The sequence below is a fragment of the Rana temporaria genome, chromosome 2 (assembly GCF_905171775.1).
Source record: "Rana temporaria chromosome 2, aRanTem1.1, whole genome shotgun sequence".
Classification (NCBI taxonomy): domain Eukaryota; kingdom Metazoa; phylum Chordata; class Amphibia; order Anura; family Ranidae; genus Rana; species Rana temporaria.
Window position 1 is genome coordinate 11,109,745 of NC_053490.1, and position 7,455 is coordinate 11,117,199.

Sequence of the window (7,455 nt, forward strand, 5' to 3'; positions counted from 1 at the left end):
CAGGTTTTGCGATTCGGCACTGCGTCGCTTTAACAGACAATTGCGCGGTCGTGCGACGTGGCTCCCAAACAAAATTGGCGTCCTTTTTTCCCCATAAATAGAGCTTTCTTTTGGTGGTATTTGATCACCTCTGCGGTTTTTATTTTTTGCGCTATAAACAAAAATAGAGCGGCAATTTTGAAAAAAATTCAATATTTTTTACTTTTTGCTATAATAAATATCCCCCAAAAACATATATATATAAAAAAAAAAATTTCCTCAGTTTAGGCCGATACGTATTCTTCTACCTATTTTTGGTAAAAAAAAATCGCAATAAGCGTTTATCGATTGGTTTGCGCAAAATTTATAGCGTTTACAAAATAGGGGATAGTTTTATTGCATTTTTATAAAATTTTTTTTTTTTTACTACTAATGGCGGCGATCAGCGATTTTTTTCGTGACTGCGACATTACGGCGGACACTTCGGACAATTTTGACACATTTTTGGGACCATTGTCATTTTCACAGCAAAAAATGCATTTAAATTGCATTCTTTATTGTGAAAATGACAGTTGTAGTTTGGGAGTTAACCACAGGGGGCGCTGTAGGAGTTAGTGTTCACTTAGTGTGTGTTTACAACTGTAGGGGGGTGTGGCTGTAGGACTGACGTCATCGATCGAGTCTCCCTATAAAAGGGATCACTCGATCGATGCAGCCGCCACAGTGAAGCAAGTTCTTCAGCTCCGGGGAGCGATCGCGACGGAGCGGCTATAAACGAATAGCCGCGCCGTCGTCCCGGAACGCTCCCCGAGGGGATCCGCACGCAGCGGGGGGGTCCCGATCGGACCCCCGACCCACGTCTAAGCAGGCACATACAGGTACGTTGATGTGCCTGTCCGTGCCATTCTGCCGACGTATATCTACATGAGGCGGTCGGGAAGTGGTTAAAGGGCAAAAAATAAAAACCGCAGAGGTGATCAAATACCACCAATCGGACCCCCCACCCACTAGAAGGCAAGGACGTACCTGTACGCCCATGTGCCTGTACGTGCCATTCTGTGGACGTATATCTACATGCGGCGGTCGGGAAGTGGTTAATGGAACCCCTTGCAACCTTTGGAGGAACCCTGGCTGAGAATGGTTTTCTCTAGTATTCCCTTTCGATCCAACCCTGGCAGTTACATCAAAGGTTATGTAGAAAGGTGAGGAGAGGAGCTGGGCCAGCACAGGCACTACCTGAAAGGGTAGCCTTCCCCTGGCAGGTACATAAAAGAGAGGGGGGAGGTGGAGTAGCTAGGCCAGCACAAGAAGAGGGTAGGGCTAGAACATGAAAGGAGGGGATGGTGCTGTGTCCGAGATTTGACGCTTCCTGGGGGTATTCAAATTTGCTAGCAAGTTCAAAATTATTATTAAAATAATTTATGGAAAGGAACAAAAAAAAAATGTTGTGCTTTTTGATGATTTTTCTTTTTAAGTTGGTGACAGAGGCCCAGATTCAGAGAGCAATTGCGCCTGCGTAACCATAGTTACGCAGCGCAATTGCTTAGTTGCCCCGGCGTAACGAGTTCTCATGATTCAGAGAGCTTGTTACGCCGACTGCAGCCTAAAATCTGCGTGGCATAAGGCTCTTATGCCACGCATATCTTAGGCTGCATTCTAGCGATGACCGCTAGGGGGCCCTCCCATTGTGATCTGTGTATAGTATGCAAATTGCATACTAACACCGATTCACAACGTTGCGCGAGCCCTGCGTACACAAATTACGTAGTTTGCGTACGTCGGGTTTCGCGTAAGGTTGCACATCCTAATAGCAGGCGCAGCCAATGCTATAGGATACCCGTCGTTCCCGCATTGCGACGTTCGAAATTTACGTGATTTGCGCAAGTGATTCGTGAATGGCGCTGGACGCCGTTCACTTTGAAGCAAATGACGTCCTTGCGACGTCATTTGCCGCAATGCACGTCGGGAAAGTTTCCCGACGGAGCATGTGCTCTACGCTCGGCGCGGGAGCGCGCCTAATTTAAATGATTCCCGCCCCCTACGGGATCATTTACATTAGGCGCCCCTACGCAGGGCAAGTTTACACAGCGCACACGCAATTTACGGAGCTACTGCTCCGTGAATCGCGGGTAGCGCAGTAAATTTGCGGGGGCGCAGGGCAAAAACGCTGCCCTGTGCCTCCGTAAGAAAGGGGCAAATTCTACCTGAATCTGGGCCACTGTCTCTTTATGGACTTATTTGGCTGGCCAATGGCAGACTCCTGAGTATCTCATTGCTTTGTATCTCATTGTATCTCATTTGTATCTCATTGGTTTGCAGCATAAAGCCTTACCGGGAAGAATATTTCTGAAGGAACCTTCAAACCTCGAATAATAATAAGCTTGCCTAGAGCTGTGGTATAACTACTTGAAGTTGGCTTCTGACCTCCGGTCACTCCACCCATAGCCTGGATTTTACCTGGAGCGGGAGCTGCGTTTTAATGTTTCACCTACAGTGCCACCTGCTGATTAACTATGGTATTACAATATAGTATTATTTTTACTTGCAATGCCACTTGATGATTAGCTGTGGTATTGCAACGTAGTAATATTTTTATCTACAGTGCCAACTACTGATTACCTGTGGTATTGCAGTGTGACGTGTCATATAATTGTGATGCAACATGGAACTTCTACAGTAAAAAACACCTTGGTGGCACAAGGACCCTGCTGGTTCTCTAAATAGGTTATGGGCTTTCCTCCTGGAATTTTGACTCCCTGAGGGCCAGGTTTTAGGTGTCCTTTCCAGGGACCCAGGCCTGAAAATGTCCAGGGCCATATCACAGGTGCTTTTAACACTCATGTGGCTGGATGGATATGCTTCCAATGTGCTTAAGTGGAGGCACAGACTTTGTATAAAGACTTGAACAATGGTCAGAGGTGTGTGATTCCTCATTAGTCCCAAAGCTTCATTGTTTACACAGTTCTCCAAATTTTACAGTATCGTAGTTTACATCCTGCTCTGCACTGACGCGTTTCATCATGATCAAAAGGTACGGAACAAAAAACTGGGTGATGGTAGGGAAAAAGTAACTGGATGGTGGTAGGGAAAAAGAAACTGGATGATGGTAGGGAAGAAGTAACTGGATGATGGTAGGGAAGAAGTAACTGGATGATGGTAGGGAAGAAGGAACTGGATGATGGTAGGGAAGAAGGAACTGGATGATGGTAGAGATGAAGGAACTGGATGATGGTAGGGTAGAAAGAACTGGATGATGGTAGGGAAGAAGTAACTGGATGATGGTAGGGAAGAAGGAACTGGATGAAGGTAGGGACAAAAGAACTGGATGATGGTAGGGAAGAAGGAACTGGAATGATGGTAGGGAATAAATAACTGGATGATGGTAGGGAAGAAGGAACTGGATGAAGGTAGGGAAGAAGGAACTGGATGATGGTAGGGAAGAAGGAACTGGATGATGGTAGGGAAGAAGGAACTGGATGATGGTAGGGAAGAAGGAACTGGATGATGGTAGGGAAGAAAGAACTGGATGAAGGTAGGGAAGAAGACACTAGATGAAGGTAGGGAAGAAGGAACTGGATGATGGTAGAGATGAAGGAACTGGATGATGGTAGAGATGAAGGAACTGGATGATGGTAGGGAAGAAGGAACTGGAATGATGGTAGGGAAGAAGGAACTGGAATGATGGTAGGGAAGAAGGAACTGGAATGATGGTAGGGAAGAAAGAACTGGATGGTGGTAGGGAAGAAGGAACTGGATGATGGTAGAGATGAAGGAACTGGATGATGGTAGAGATGAAGGCACTGGATGATGATAGGGAAGAAGGAACTGGATGATGGTAGAGATGAAGGAACTGGATGATGGTAGGGAAGAAGGACCTGGATGATGGTAGGGAAGAAGGAACTGGATGATGGTAGGGAAGAAGGAACTGGATGATGGTAGAGATGAAGGAACTGGATGATGGTAGGGAAGAAGGAACTGGATGATGGTAGGGTAGAACGAACTGGATGGTGGTAGGGTAGAAGGAACTGGATGATGGTAGGGAAGAAGGAACTGGGTGATGGTAGAGAAGAAGGAAGTAGATGATGGTAGGGTAGAAAGAACTGGATGGTGGTAGGGAAGAAGGAACTAGGTGAAGGTAGAGAAGAAGGAAGTAGATGATGGTAGGGTAGAAAGAACTGGATGGTGGTAGGGAAGAAGGAACTGGATGATGGTAGGGAAGAAGGAACTGGATGATGGTAGGGAAGAAGGAACTGGATGATGGATAGCAGTCTTTGGAGAGAAACGAGCACAAGTACATTGTGTGCACTGTTCCGGGATCAGATTCCATGCAGCCTGTTCATTCTGAGCTACAATATTTTGCAGTGCACACCAACAAAAAAAGCAATATAGAAAAGTCACATTAAAAATTGCATTGAATCAGCCTATCAGTGGCAGGGAACTACTGTTCAGGAACCTTTGATAGACTTAAAATATAACTAACGGCAAACTACGGTAAATATTTAAAGAGAGAGTATTGAAAAAAAATAGTTTTTCTTTTGTTTCAGTTATAAAATTTGGAAAATATGTACGTTTTTCTCCTTCACTGATGGGCACTGATTAGGTGGCACTAACGATGGATACTGATAGGTGGCACTGATAGGCAGCACTGATGGGCATTGATAGGCGGCACTGATGGGCACTCATGGGTGGCACTGGTGGGAACTGATAGGTGACACTGATGGTCACTAAAAGGCTGCACTGATGGGTACTTATAAGTGGCACGGATAGGCGGCACTTCTGGGCACTGATAGGCGCCACTGATACGTAGCACTGATATGCATCACTGATAGATGGCACTGATAGTCATCCCTTGTGGCACTGGCAGACATTTTGGGTGGGCACTGATTGGTAGCTGCCTAGGCACAGATTGGCATTTCCTTGGTGGTCTAGGTGGCATACCTGGTGGTTCAGTGGGGTGGCCATCCTTGGTGGTCTATTCTGGCATCCTGGTGGTCCTGGGCAGGCAGCACAGACCCCCCCCCCCTGTCAGGAGAGCAGCCGATTGGCTCTCCTCTACTCGATTCTGTCAGACGCTAGTGAGGAAAAGAGGATCAACGGCTCTTCCTGTTTACATCGTAATCAGCCGTGATTGGACACGGCCGATCACGTGGTAAAAAGCCTCTGACGTAGGCTCTTCACCGAGATCGGTGTAGCGGTGGCTGTTATACTGCTGGACGTCATATGATGTCCAGTTAGGATAACGCAACCACTCCGGCCATCATTCTGCTATAGGCAAGGCGGGAAGTGGTTGAAAAAAGTAAAATAAAAATAAAAAATGTTGGGTTGTCCCCCAGAAAAGTCATAGAGGGGGCAGCACCAGGAGAAAGGGTGGGCAGAATGGGCGGCTACCCTGGGCGCAGCTTGTATTGTAGGGATGGGGGCACCCACCTTCTTCTACTATAAGACTGACAGGTGTAGTGACGGCGGTATCACTACTTCTGTCAGCCCGTCACTGGAAGTGCTAAGGAGAGAGCCAGGAGGAGGTGCGGGCTGTGCTCTCTCTCCCCCTCCTACTCGTAAGCTTGAAGGTGGGGGAGGTCACAATTTGGCATCTTTGCCCTGGGCACTGAATGATCTTGTCCCTGCACTGTAGAGTGGACAATAATTCGGGTGACCTGGGGGTCCCCAAGGAATTCTCTCACTTCCTGTTTGGCTATGGGACAGGAAGTGAAGGGAAATCTCCGCAATGGGACACAGATGGCAGCGAAAAAACTGAACCCTCCCGCTCTATCCAAAATAATAATAAAAAAAGTTTGCCTGTAGTTATACGTTAAATATTTAACTCCTTTACTCATTTTAGATTGTATGAGGATGACCATCACATGCCTGAGGAAGGGTCCCTGCGTGGTCCCGAAACGTTGGTTTTCTATGTGATCCAACAGGAAAAAAAGCTTTGCACTTTGAAACAAGCTTGTCGGTGTGCTTATTTCATCTACGGTATACACTTCGACCAGGTGGGAGATATTGTAGCACCCTTTTAACCACTTAAGACCCGTACCAAAATGCAGGTTAAGGACCCGATCCCTTTTTGCGATTCGGCACTGCGTCGCTTAGACATGTGCACTGCCAAAAAAATCGTTTTTTTCGTTTATGTTATTTTCTTTTTTTTTCTTTTTTCATAAATTCCGGAAATTCGAAAAATTCTTTTTTTCCGTTTTTTGTTTCTTTCGTTTTTTTGCTTTTTTCGTAAATTCGGGAAATTTTCGGATTTCCGAAAAAGGAAAAAACGAATGAAACGAAAAAAAAAAATTCGGAAATTTACGAATTTCAAATTTTTCAATTTTCGAAATTTCTAATTTTTCAATTTTCACATTTTCGAAATTTCGTATTTCTAATTTTTCAGTTTTCGAATTTTTTAATTTTCTAATTTTTCAGTTTTTGAATTTTTCAATTTTTGAATTTCGAATTTTTCAATTTTCGAAATTCGGAAATACCAAAATTGAAAAATTCTAAAATTTAAAAAATTCCAAATTTCTGAAAAATTCGAATTTTCGTATTTCCGAATTTCGAATTTTCGAAAATTGAAAAATTCAAAAATTGAAAAAAATCGAAAATGGAAAAATTTGAAAATGAAAAAATTTCGAAAATTGAAAAATACGAAAATTCGGAAATTTAAAAAAAAAACGAAAATTTGTAAATAAAAAATTAGTAAATACGAAAATTCGTAATTAACGAATTTTCGTAAAAAAACGAATTAGAAACAAAACGAATTGCACATGTCGCGGTTGCGCGGTCGGGCGACGTGGCTCCGAAACAAAATTGGCGTCCTTTTTTCCCCACAAATAGCGCTTTCTTTTGGTGGTATTTGATCACCTCTGCAGGTTGTTTTTTTTTTTTTGCGCTATAAACAAAAATAGAGCGACAATTTTGAAAAAAATTCAATATTTTTAACTTTTTGCTATAATAAATATCCCCCAAAAATATATAAAAAATATTTTTGTTCCTCAGTTTAGGCCGATACGTATTCTACCTATTTTTGGTAAAAAAAAAAATCGCAATAAGCGTTTATCGGTTGGTTTGCGCAAAATTTATAGCGTTTACAAAATAGGGGATTGTTTTATTGCATTTTTATATATTCATATATTTTTTTACTACTAATGGCGGCGATCAGCGATTTTTTTTTTTTTAGTGACTGCGACATTATGGCGGACACATCAGACAATTTTGACACATTTTTGGGACCATTGTCATTTTCACAGCAAAAAATGCATTAAAAATGCATTGTTTACTGTGAAAATGACAGTTGCAGTTTGGGAGTTAACCACAAGGGGGCGCTGAAGGGGTTAAGAGTGACCTCATGTGTGTTTCTAATTGTAGGGGGGCGGGGCTGGACGTGTGATGTCAGAGATTGTGATTCCCTATATCAGGGAACACACGATCGATGACGGAGCCATAGTGAAGAACGGGGAAGCGGTGTTTACACGCGGCTCTCCCCGT